This window comes from Periplaneta americana, chromosome 5, assembly GCF_040183065.1.
Source record: "Periplaneta americana isolate PAMFEO1 chromosome 5, P.americana_PAMFEO1_priV1, whole genome shotgun sequence".
NCBI classification, from domain to species: Eukaryota; Metazoa; Arthropoda; class Insecta; order Blattodea; family Blattidae; genus Periplaneta; species Periplaneta americana.
Window position 1 is genome coordinate 161,203,827 of NC_091121.1, and position 13,581 is coordinate 161,217,407.

A 13,581-nucleotide genomic window follows, 5' to 3' on the forward strand; every position below is an offset into this window, starting at 1 on the left:
CACAGCGAAGCGAATTATTGTGCCTATTTTCTTTCAGGATACAACAAATGCACAAACATATCGCGCTCTAATACTCGCGCCATTTTTCCAAATGTTATCAGATGATGAGAAACTTAATGGGTATTTCCAACAAGATTCAGCATCAACCCATACAGCCCATGAATCCATGAACGATATATGTGACGTTTTTGGAGAAAGGATATTTATTTCTCAGAACTTATGGCCGCCACGTTCCCCCGACTTCACAGTGTGTGATTTTTATTTGTGGGGAACTCTAAAAAATAAAGTCTATAGGAATAATCCTCACGGTATAGATGAATTGAAGGCGAATATAACAACAGAGATTAAGAAAATTACCGAAGACGAACTTATTCGTGTGAATGATAATTTTATTTTTAAAATGCCAGAAATGTGTGGATTCAGATGGACATCACTTCCAACATCGCCTATAACAAGGTTAGTACAACGTAGAAAAATTCCCGTGTGCATCCTATTAGTATAGAAAGCGAAAGCTTACGGACAGACGAATCCCGCAAGCGACAGCGCAGGCAGGCCGCTTTCCTGGCCTCACCCGTAGGCGAACGCTTTGTATTTCCATAACGTGATTTGGGATAGCAATTTATTTAATTCCCAATATGCTCAGTCAATTTGAGAGAAAAGTGTATTATGATAATAAATTATTGAAAATTTGTTCGGATCAAATTTAATGTAACTTTTCACTCTGCAAATAAATTTTACAGAAATCAGAAATGAATTAATCCTGCGGTGGCTGAGTGGTCACACCTTCAGATTGTCACGCAGGCGACCCGGGTTCGAGACCCAATCAGATCTGGGATTTTTCATTGAAAAATCCGTTGTGGCACTTGTGCTGGACAAGATCGACAGGAGGAATTTGCATTCGCTTTCTTATATCGAATTATGCACACTTAAACCTCTCTTATTTATTCGCCTCTTTCCATAATAATCTTTCTCACTATTATAACACAAATGCCTCGATCATAATGCAGTAAGACGCTAGAAATTCTACTCCACATATCATTTATGAATTCCTCATCCTCCACTGTTGCTATTTCTCAGCACTAGAACTCTTTGCCGCCCTATTTCGAGGGCTGCCGAACCTTGAAATCTTCAATATCAGTTAGAATATTATATCATGACCAGTTGCCAAAGTAACTTACTGTTATGACAATAGTTGCAGCTTATTTTCCCAAGTATCCTGTGCATTTAGATATCCTGGTTATTTAAATTTCATTTTATTTATTTTTTGTTTGCTACATTTTTCATATAAGTTAATGCATATTTTGTGAGAATTTATGATACTTATTATATTAATTTGGTTTATTATTTTGTGCCAAAAATGTATATTTTATGCTCTGAACTTTTACTATACTCGTATTTTATTATTGTCTCATATTTCTAAACATTGTGTATCACTCAAATTACGTTTTATTATGCATCCTGCCTTTATTTGTGTTTCTCTCTATCTTTGTTTGCTTGTTTCCTTGTTTGTTTGTTTCCTTGTTTTCTTTCTCTCTTACTTTCTTTCATTCTTTTTTTCTTTTGTATTTATCTCATTTCTATTAACTTATTGTTGACATTGTATTATGACCATCTCAAATATTTTTAGTACTTTATTTAGTAGCTATATTCGCAATGTTTTCTGTATCAAACTTCTATTGTTGTGTTTAGTTAGCCGATCATAACATATAACATTATGTACAGTAAACCAGGGAAGTCCATTTTATACTAATAAGGAAAAAGGGATGTATAGGTTAGACGCTGTGAAGCTTTTCTAGAGTTCACTCCTTTTCTTTGCGCAAGTCCGTAATATACTAACAATTGCAAAAACATTGGTATCGTAATGGAGCCAATAAAAACACTATAATTTATTATATTGTGAGTTAAAGAGTATAAAGAGAAGATTGCATTGTATTAAGTAAGAGGGGTTGGGTAACAATGATTGGAAAAACTGTGATTATCCATGGAGTGCAGATACGTGACCAATGTTTTTCAACATAGCTATAACTTACGTTATTATCGCCGCGCCAGCCAGAGTAACGACCGGCAGATCAAAGAAAAAGGTTAACAACAATAACAGACCTGTCGATTGCATACTGTTCTAAAGCGATGTTGTCGCGTCTTTTTCAAAATACAAGGCGTACAAACGAGAAACACGACTACTTTATAACTAATAATAATAATAATAATAATAATAATAATAATAATAATAATAATAATAATAATAATAAAATTTCAGAATTAATTTCATCATCTGAATCTGCTTTGGAGTCGCCTATAGCCTATTTCTAGCTGAAAGGAACAAACAATTTGGAATCTAGCCGTCACTACTACCTGCGTGCAAAACCATAATTCGTTTCCCACGAGATACAGGGGCATTGAAGGCACATGAGCAACTCCCATCATCCCAACCTTCTTTTGGGGACATCATGGGTGTCATACCATGTCTCGTCCAAAAATATAATTTTATGGCCTGCCGATCATTTTGTGTTCAAATATTTCTACCTCGTTATTATTCTCGATGACTCCATTATCACGCGTCTTTTGTTAAGAATTCGGAACCTGAATCCTAACATTTTCAATAATTCTGTGAGTGTTGTTTCTTTGTAGGGGGATTCACACGTGTGTTGAAGTTCTATGAATATTTCACTAACTGTTGGCGACTGTCCATTTTTAAAAAAATCATACACCGTTCGACGAATCAGGTCGCAGGTGAAGTTATCAGCTTTTTCAAATTTATGTTTTTTACTTTTACATTTTTTGGGTGTTTTAGGACCTCTTTGTACAACTCTGCTTACGGCTTGCCTACTTAATCCAACAGCTTTTGCGGTCTCTGTAATCGGTCCCTTACCCAATTTATTACTTTTGACGTAGGCATTACACATTACAAATTATTTTCTGAGACTGTTTATACATTTGCTACCTGTAATTGTCTTACTTCTACTAGTTGAAGGAACACACGCATTTACATTACTTTCAACTTCATCATCGCCTTCCCACGGCCTCCACATCTTAAATATTAACACCAAATTATAACTTCCACTTGAAATGCTTTACTAAACTGAACGAAACATTTGTTATTAAAAATGACAACCTTGGTTCTTACTCCACGTGGACTTGATATGTACACGTCAAAATTCACTCCTGGATTGCCATTGGCGGCAACCGTTTTTTTGTAGAATATGATTGGAGCGGTGGGACTGAAAGAAACACAAACACACGCGACAAACAATGACTTATAAATATCAAAGACTCGTCTGTCGTTACTCTGGCTGGCGCGGCGATAATAGCATGCATGCAGTTCTCCTTCTCCCTCCTTCCCCACTGAATATGCTGAGAAACTGACTCATTCCGCAAGATCTCTACTCAATTATTCGCCCATAACACTGGCCAAGCTACTCCTGGTTGAATGTTAAGCCCGGTCCAGACATAACAGCGTGCTTGATGTTTTACTTGCACATACAGCTTGATTCAGGGATTTTGGTCCCTGCAAAAAGTAAGTAGATAGACTGAGAGCGAGTTACTCATCACTACTGGCGGGCTGGGTCACACAGGTCAGGCCGTGCAGTCATAACACCTAACACTTCCTTCTTATCATGTCGCGGTATACCGACTGAAGTAATGCGAAAGAAACAATGCGATAAGAAAGAGCGGGCGACAGGAAAGGTCACGAGATAGCTTGAACGATATTAAAGAGTACAGTCGGAAGAGAAATGACATCGATAGAATCAGTCTTGCGTTGTGATAGTTACATTACGACTTTAGTTTGTTCCATTGCATTTGAATACGGGTCTTGTATCGCACGGTATTATTATTTCATTCGCAAACAAATGTTGTGCGTTTAATTAGCTTCGAATTTTTCTCTTACTACATTCTTTATTTCCACAGCGATGTCCTCATGTGTTCATCTTCTTGGAAGAGACAGTACTTCCATCGACTCGAACCTGTCGCCCCCTCGGCGTGCCTGTAAACACACGTCAAAACAGACAACAACGCCACCATTGCTTTTCGGTAATCGTTCCTTGCGCGAGCTATACACTTCGTCTTAAAACAATATTCTTCCACACGTCCCGTAACTAACAACTAAATCTGTTGACTAAACAATGTCACGATGACTTATATTTCTTGACATGAGTGTCCCTCAGCTACGAGCATAGATATTAGTTTCATTCTTCCTCTTCCCTCTTCCCCTTCTGTGCAGATTTGTGATTGAATTTCTTTCTTATGACGCAACACACAGCTCACTACTGTTCTCCAACCAGGAGATCAACCGTGAAAGGAATGTGCTATCTATTGCGTTATCTATTGCAACGAAGTAGATAAATAATATTACCGTTATAACGCCAGTTTAAAAACCATGCGCTCTCCTGCATATGTTATTTCCTGTATGAAGAGATTAAAAGACGAGGAGATTAACTATGATCTAATTTTGTAACTAGGGTAGTATCAATATGTCTGTATCAATGTTATGGTTTGTGCTGTGAGAGCTAGCCAATAGAGATAAGAGTACCCACGTGTGTGACCTTATGACATCTTATGACATCAACATTCATTCACAGCATCATCGCGCTTCCCTTCATTCCCTGGAGACTTTCTCGTGGTTGGAGTACAGTAGCAAAACAACCAAGGACAGGGGCCAATAACGTTGAATCAAGCTATACAAAAAGTTACTAGTAAGAGAAAGCGTGTGTACTATAAAACTGAGCGATTTTTAGAACGGAATGCCTCCCAACTCAGTGTTCAGTCTTCGTTCAGAGTATCTAATTCAGTGCTCTATAACCATTCTCAAGCACCTGCAGGCTATTTTGCGAAAGTCTTCAGTGCTGTCAATTGCAGGTCTCTGAAGAGCACCTTCTTGCGTCGCTCGGGCAGCTAATAGGCGGCTAATGTGTTGCCACAACCCTGATTACGTAGTGCTATTACCATAGTGACGACGACCCCACTCGGTGACGTACACAAACACACGTTACTATTAGCACCTGTCATGTTCAAGTTAATTACTTGCACGGTTGTTAAATTTAGTATCGAAGCCATTTTTGGTTTCCCTCGCGTGTTAAATAGTTTTCTAAACCAATGTTTACTGCTACTGTGAATGCTTTAAGGATACAATTAATAAAACATGTTTCATATTTGGAAGCAAAAAATCTATAAAGCACGATAGATTATTTGAATCCCACCTATATAACTATGTATGCTTGTATATAAGGTAAGCTGTGTTTCCTAAGGCCGGCAGTATTAATTTCTGACAAACCAAGTCAAAATATAAGAAACGATCAGTAGAAGGAGAACTATATATGTTTTGAAAAATGTTGTATCGAAGACTGAGCGAGATGATTAAATATAATTACCAAATAACAGTTGTAATTCCCAACGTTGCCACTACTTTTTCGTAGGCCCTGATTGTTACCATTACTATTACTAACTTTTCGTAACAGCACCAGTAACAGTAGGGCCTAAATACGATGGTACCGTTGGTTGTAATGTTAGCTAGATTTTCATTCGTTCAATTCAATCCAATTTATTAAGCCATTAAACATACAGTGATAGGTTTCGTCACAAATACTGAAAGGGGAAAAAAACATTTTAAAATACACATATAATTTAAAACAGTAAAGTTTAATTAGAATGAAAACACAAAACATTTTGAAACTCTAAAAATTAAGGAAACACTTCACTGTTAATGTATTATTTGTAACTAAATGTAAATAACTTCATTTATTAAAAAAACAAAATTCCATATGAATTTATGTTAACAAACTCGTCTACAGAGTAGAAAGGATTAATTAAAAGCCAATTATAAAATCTAGTTTTGAAACTATTGGTTGGTAACTTATTATATTGACGGGGAAGCTTATATAATTTCATCCCCATGACAGAAAAATTTGTACTAGTGTTATGTAATCTACAGTATGGAACATTAATTTGTTCACTATTTCTAATTTCATGATCAAGTATATTGACTACTAATGAGTAATAATAATAATAATAATAATAATAATAATAATAATAATAATAATAATAATAATAAAGGCCGTAAATCCCCAGTGGGGCAAGGCAAGGCCTCCTGCTTGGGCACGGGTGGCTCGAGTCTTGACCATCAGAAGAGCCCCCTGATGGTCTGTTTACATTCCTAGCTTTTTTTTTTTGTACACAATTTCACTAGCCCTGGTTGTTGCTGCCGCTCAAAGTTGGTTGACTGCGTCCTTCCACCGTGTTCTTTGGCGTCCTATCCTGGTCTACAGTCCTCCTAGCTTCAACTTGAACTCGTTCCCCATCTGGTTCTCAGTCGTCCACGGTTTCTCCAGCCAATTCTTGGATCCCACAGTGTCGCCGTGTGTGCCCACCTGGTAGGACGCATTCGTACCAGGTGTCCTCCCCAGCGCCATTTCATCCTATTAGCTAGTGTGACCACGTCCTCTACGCCGCTTCGTCGTCATACTTCTTCCTTTCTGACTCTGTCCTTCATTCTTATTCCGAGTATTTTCCTTTTCATTCTTCTTTAACACCTTCCTAATTTTAATGCCTGTTTCTTGGTGAGTGACCAGGATTGCGCCCCGTATAGAAGTACAGGTGCAATGCAGCTGTTGAAGATCTGCATCTTGTTCTGCAATTTCTGGCTCTTGTCCTTTAGGATGAAGGACAGACTCCAAAACTTTTTCATGCTGATGACATTCGTCTATCGATTTCTTTATCCATGCTGATCTGAAATGATATGGTCTGGCCAAGGTAAACGTATTGCGTGACAAATTCGATGTTCGCATTGTTGACGATTATCTTCCCTTCTGCGTCGTTAGTCAATACTTCGGTTTTGCTGGTATTATTAGTAATTGTCTATATTATGTCCAGTGTAAAGGACTAGGTCGTGTATATATGTATATATATATATATATATATATATATATATATATATATATATATTTCTACTTCAGGACTAGGAGAGATGGCGGTGCACAACTTCTAATCACTAATTGTGCACCAATATGCCTGGGTTAAATCGCAAATCTCTCCGCAGTGCATATGAAAAGAAGGTCTCTGTCATTCATGCCATAAATTCGGGGTGCACAATAGGCCCCAGTATGGCCAACGTGCATAGGGTCGTCCCTAACACGCCCTAGCCACCGTTACATAACCTAACCTACAATCATTCTTCGTTTGAATGGCAATTACATGGATAACGGAAACTAGTGTTGACAATCGGAGCTGCATTTATATTTGAGGGGTTCACAACCAGAGTGGACAAAGTCCATGTGGAATAGTTCTGAGATATTGAGTCTCAAAGTTCCTGGCTCACGCTTAGCAACATTCATCTTCCATAGGAAATGCTGCCCTCTGTGGAGTAACAAATGAATTATGGACTTCGTTTGTTATGACAATGAATAAATCTAAATTTTCTGCATCCGGGATTGTATTAATCCAGAAACTGACCACAGGTGGGCTTGATTCGCTCTGGTTGTGAGCCCCTCATTTATGTGACTATATCGTATAATGCGTTACCTATGATCAGCACTGTTTCATTGATTAGATTATATTTTTGGTTTATGATGTTTAGCGATATCACATCCTTCTGCTATTTTTCCGCTATATTCAAAATATTACCACTTTTGATAGATTTTAAATTTGTAATTTTTTTTTTCGATGTGTATCTAAATTCGTGATTATTTTTCATGAGTTGGTTATAGGTATGAAAGATAGAAAAGAACCTGCACCACAAACCGCTTATCGGTGCTGCGCAGAACGTAAGATCGAAGCAAAAATACCGACATTGTATTAAACTTTTCGTTTGAATTATGTCAAGGAATAACCGTTTGAAATTAATGACATTAGACTACATACGGTTCTCGCTGTATAAGCTCAAGACTGAAGTTGGAACAGAAAGTGTGTTCATGAGTTGTCATTTCCTCCGGTTGAGTTCGACTAAGGATTTCTGAAATTCTTTTAGCTTGGTAGAGTTTAATTCCATTTCTAAGGCGTGGGAGTAGAAGAGTGTAGAATGCTTTACTCCCACCTAACATAGGAATTTAATTTTAGATATAAAAACAGCACAATCGGATTTCGGCGAGTAAAGTCTCATGAAAGTAAGAATTTCAGATGATCGGTGCAACGTTAATTAATATCGGGAGAATTTTTTATATGTTATAGGCTTACAAATGAAATTAGTGTGATATTCACCATCCACATTCACTTTCTTAGCAGAATACTTACGACACATTTATCCATTGGTGAAGATAAAAGCACTCAAGGTACTTAGGCAGCTGAAGTCGGTGGTGAATAATGGCAACAGATTCCACAGTACTTGGACAGTAACCACCAGGAACAAGAGGAATATGTAATAATCAATCACATATATCAGAAAAGTGGGGTTCTTTTTTAAGAATTTCCTTATAGGAGAGAAGATTTAAATTTGTGGAATAAATACGTAGGATTTTGTGTGAAATGTAGAAGATGAATTGTTTAATGAGTGCTTTACAAATGATGTGATGACGGATTTTGACATTTAGAATACTTTTAGTTGTAAAGATCCTAGTTGAGTGCATAGAGTAACAGTTGTTGAATGTATAGAATTGTATCTAAAAGACTTACGAATTATTGTACAGGGTGATCCGTTCTTTTTATGGTGCATGATACAATCAGCTAAATTATAGTATGCGCACCATAATTTATTTATTTAATTATTTATTTATTTGTTTATATGTTTATTCGTTTAATTATTTATTTATTTACGTACTTACATAATTACTCACTCACTCACTCACTAACTATTTATTTATTTGTTTATTTATTTGTTTGTTTATTCTTTGTTTACTTATTTGTTTATTTATTTATTTGTTTATTTTTATTTATTTATATATTTGTTTATTTGTTTGTTTATTTGTTTATTTATTTGTTTATTTGTTTGTTTGTTTGTTTATTTGGCCTTCTCTTCCACACTACCAAAAGTAAAATACATAATGAAACAATGACAAAAATAGGAAAGTCATACTTAAATATAAAAATAATTTTCATGCACATTAACAAGCTTACATGGGCTGTAATGAAATATTGACTAAACATGATACATAATTAAGTTATTTTTAATTCATATCCTAATTCTACTTCATGATAGGTCTAAATGACAATTTATACACACACAGAATAACCTATAAAAATCGGCTAACACAATTCAATTTCATGTAAAAGTATGTAATTCTTAATTCTTAATTTAAATTGATTAACCGTTCGGCAATCCCTGACATGACGAGGTAAGGAGCTCCATAGGCGACAAACTGACAAGGTGAAAGAGCCGTTTCGATATGGATAAAATAAAAACACCGTAAAACATTTACTACTGAACTTTGTTTGTTGAAACTTTGTACAGACAACACTGAAAGACGGGAGATTCCTCAGAGCTCAACATAACTGCCATTGAGCATCCTACATAACTCATAACTGTAGTGCAATTCAGCCCATGTCCGTTGTAACATAATAGGGATAATTTGTTGAAAAGTTGGAGTAATTTTTACTCTCAGATCATGAATGTTTATGGGTTTCTGTGAATAGACAATACCTTTAACAAAACCCTAAACAAAGAAGTCAGGAGGGGTTAGATCTGGGGAATTTGGGGACCAAACCAAGAGATACCTGCTTCTCGTACTGGGTTTCGCCTGCGACCTCCTGCATTTTTTTTAACACAGAACCTGTTTCTACAAATGTTCGATACCACAACATTATCGAATCGTATTTACATTACGCACACCATACTCACATCGAAATTCCCTTTGAACTCTTTTAACACTCTCAAATTTAGCATACCAAAAATGGTGCCCGCTGTTGATTTGTAGTAGCCATTTTAATCATCTAAGATTTTCACTTGTCCTTTCAGATTAAATAATGTCGATCGAGTTTTGGTCATCGCTTCTATAGATAAAATCTTTTCTAATGTCATTTTCCTCTGCTGCATACTTTTTTCTTATCTCTCTACGATTGGAAAGTATTGAGCAGATACGTGTCATTTTAATAATTGTATTGATTATGTTCCCCATAGGCCTATAGGGTTTCTTTACGTAAGTAAAGCTAAATACCTAGTCTCTAATTAAATGTAGTTGTTCTTGACCTCCAAATTTTAATCAAGTTTTTTATAATAATAATAATAATAATAATAATAATAATAATAAAATTAATAAAATTAATAATAGTTTTGTTTTCCCTGGCAGAGTTAACGCCATCAGGCCTTCTCTTCCACTCAACCAGGATCAAATCACATACACAAAATACATACCGGTATACAAATATTAACTTAAAAATAATAATAAACATAATTAAGTAAAAAGAGAGATTGAATACATATACACAACCAATATTAACTTTAAAATAACAATAATGATAATAAAAATAATAATAAAATAGAGACTGAATACATAATCACAAACAGGAAAATACATCTACTATACAGTATTAACTTAAAAAAAAAGAATTAATACATATGAATATTATCTCACAACTAAAGGAAGATAGTAGAATTAGTATGATCAGCACAGTACGTGTTACATTGAGACAATGACAACTACCTAGATATAAGTGTTAATGGAAAAATAAAGCAATGACTGTGCAAAATAATAATAATAATAATAATAATAATAATAATAATAATAATAATAATAATAGTAGTAGTAGTAGTAACAGCAGCGGTAACGGTGGCGGTGGTGGTGGTGGTGGTGGTTACTGGCTTTTAAAGAACCCAGAGGTTCATTGCCGCCCTCACATAAGCCCGCCATTGGTCCCTATCCTGAGCAAGATTAATCCATTCTCCATCATCATATCCCACCTCCCTCAAATCCATTTTAATATTATCTTCCCACCTACGTCTCGGCCTCCCTAAAGGTATTTTTCCCTCCGGTCTCCCAACTAACACTCTATATGCATTTCTGGATTCGCCCATACGTGCTACATGCCCTGCCTATCTCAAACGTCTAGATGTAATGTTCCTAATTATGTCAGGTGAAGAATACAATGCGTGCAGTTCTGTGTTATGTAACTTTCTCCATTCTCCTGTAACTTCATCCCTCTTAGCCCAAATATTTTCCTAAGCACCTTATTCTCAAACACCCTTAATCTCTGTTCCTCTCTCAAAGTGAGAGTCCAACTTTCACAACCATACAGAACAACCGGTGATATAACTGTTTTATAAATTCTAACTTTCAGATTTTTGGACAGCAGACTGGATGATAAAAGTTTCTCAACCGAATAATAACAGGCATTTCCCATATTTATTCTGTGTTCAATTTCCTCCCAAGTATCATTTATATTTGTTACTGTTGCTCCCAGATATTTGAACTTCTCCAACTCTTCAAAAGATAAATTTCCAATTTTTATATTTCCATTTCGTACAATATTCTCGTCACGAGACATAATCATATACTTTGTCTTTTCGGGATTTACTTCCAAACCCATCGCTTTACTTGCTTCAAGTAAAATTTCCGTGTTTCCCCTAATCGCTTGTGGATTTTCTCCTAACATATTCACGTCATCCGCATAGATAAGCAACTGATGTAACCCGTTCAATTCCAAACCCTCTCTGTTATCCTGGACTTTCCTAATGGCATACTCTAGAGCAAAGTTAAAAAGTAGCGGTGATAGTGCATCTCCATGCTTTAGCCCACATTGAATTGGAAACGCATCTGATAGAAACTGACCTACACGTACTCTGCTGTACGCATGTTTCACTGAGACACATTTTAATTAATCGAACTAGTTTCTTGGGAATACCAAATTCAATAAGAATATCATATAAAACTTCTCTCTTAACAGAGTCATATGCCTTTTTGAAATCTATGAATAACTGATGCACTGTACCCTTATACATATACTTATACTTATAGTAGTAGTAATAATAATAAATAAAAATTATACCTAAAAACTAATTCTTCGCACTTAAAATATATCTAAACAACCTAATTTTAAACAACTGAGGACTAAGACTACCCCTGATATCGAGCGGCAGCGAATTCCATGAGCGGGTCATGGCTATTGAGAAAGAATTTCAGTACAGAGATGTCTGATGACGTGGTATTGATAGCAACAGATTGTGCTGTGAACGTGTATTACGATTATTATGTGAAGCTAGGAGAGTAAACCGACACATAATTACATTACTAAGGTATAAGAAATAATCTTCAGAGCTGTGCACTGTAACTAATTGAAGCAAGTACTTGATTTCCAATTCCTGCTTGTTCCAGGGCCGGCTTGTGTCGCATGGAGCTACAGACAAAGACCTGCTACTAGTCACGTCAGGGGGTGAGTACAAAGCTATTGAATGCATTATAAAGGGGTCGTAATGGTAATGGCACACACCGGCGTTGGTAGACCGTTAATAGTCTGTTAAGTAACCTCCATTCACTTAATCAAGTTTCGACATAAGAGAATAGTTTCTGATGGTCATGTGCCTGCTCTTGCAGGACTCTGACCTCTGCTATTATTATGTACCCTGGTGAAGCGAAAATCATTTTGTGATTGTTCTTATGAAATTAATAAAATCTTTATCACTTTTGGCTATAGCCTACTTAAATATTTGTGAGGAACCAAGTTACTTCATACAACAATATAAATAGACTGCAAGGAAATGAATATACAGGGTGCGTCAGAAAGAACGGATGGATTTCACATGGCAAGAAAATTGTAAAGATTCATCAAATCAAAAATTTATTGTTATCAACATATTCACCAATACATGCAGTTTATTTATGGAAAACAACATTATCCATATGATGTCCTTGGCTTTCAATACAGGCATCGAGGCGTTTTCTGATGTTCGCCATCACTTTCACAGTCAGAGCTGGTGCAATTGCCACGATTTCTTCACGAATCGCTGTCTTCAGTTCGTCCAGTGTATGTGATCGATGTTTACAAACTTACGCCTTCAAATGGTCCCAAAGAAAGAAGTCGCAGGGCGCGAGATCTTACCGTAGCCTCGGACAATCTCAGTGCAATAGAATTTCGTCCAGGTGATTTCTTCTTTAATGTTGAACCTGTGATACGAAATGAAGCCACCCACCGCAAAATTGTATTCCGAGTTGGAATCCTAGCGTGACATCCGATGTCGAAATGAGTCCTGAGTGGCGATCACAGACTCTTCATTTTTCAAAAATGTCTCTACGATGAAAGCACGTTGTACACCAGACCAACACCATATTCTCAACTGAAACTGCATTCTATGGCTGACCCAACAGTCGTGGTCCCCCTCACTATATCTCTCTCCTCGTTGTGCATCGATAGTTTGAAATCCATCCGTTCTTTCTGACGCACCCTTTATAAACAGTGGAGCAAAAAAAAAAAAAAAAAAAAGGCACAAAATTAGAAATACACTATTTTCGGAAACATATAACATTAATTTAGAAAGAGTAGACTTTAACGCTAAGCAGGACTTTTTATTATGTTTTTTGAGCCTCAATTAAAATCTTATTGAGGTCAATATACAGTGAAGCTAAAAATGTGGTTTTTGAAGACAATTTATTACTTCAGAATATGTATGATAAGAACTTTCTTGTGTTAAATTTTAACGTACCTTCTTAACATGTTTCGATCTATTTT

The 13,581-nt window shown here is 36.1% G+C and overlaps 1 long non-coding RNA gene across 1 annotated transcript in view; it reads left to right on the forward strand.

Moving 5' to 3' along the window:
- LOC138700548 (uncharacterized) overlaps positions 1-12,366 on the forward strand; it is a 490,767-nt gene extending 478,401 nt beyond the window's left edge. Inside the window, exon 3 of the long non-coding RNA XR_011332386.1 lies at positions 12,231-12,366. This is a non-coding gene — a long non-coding RNA (uncharacterized lncRNA). The remainder of the gene's footprint in view (positions 1-12,230) is intronic.
- Positions 12,367-13,581: the final 1,215 nt, after the last annotated feature.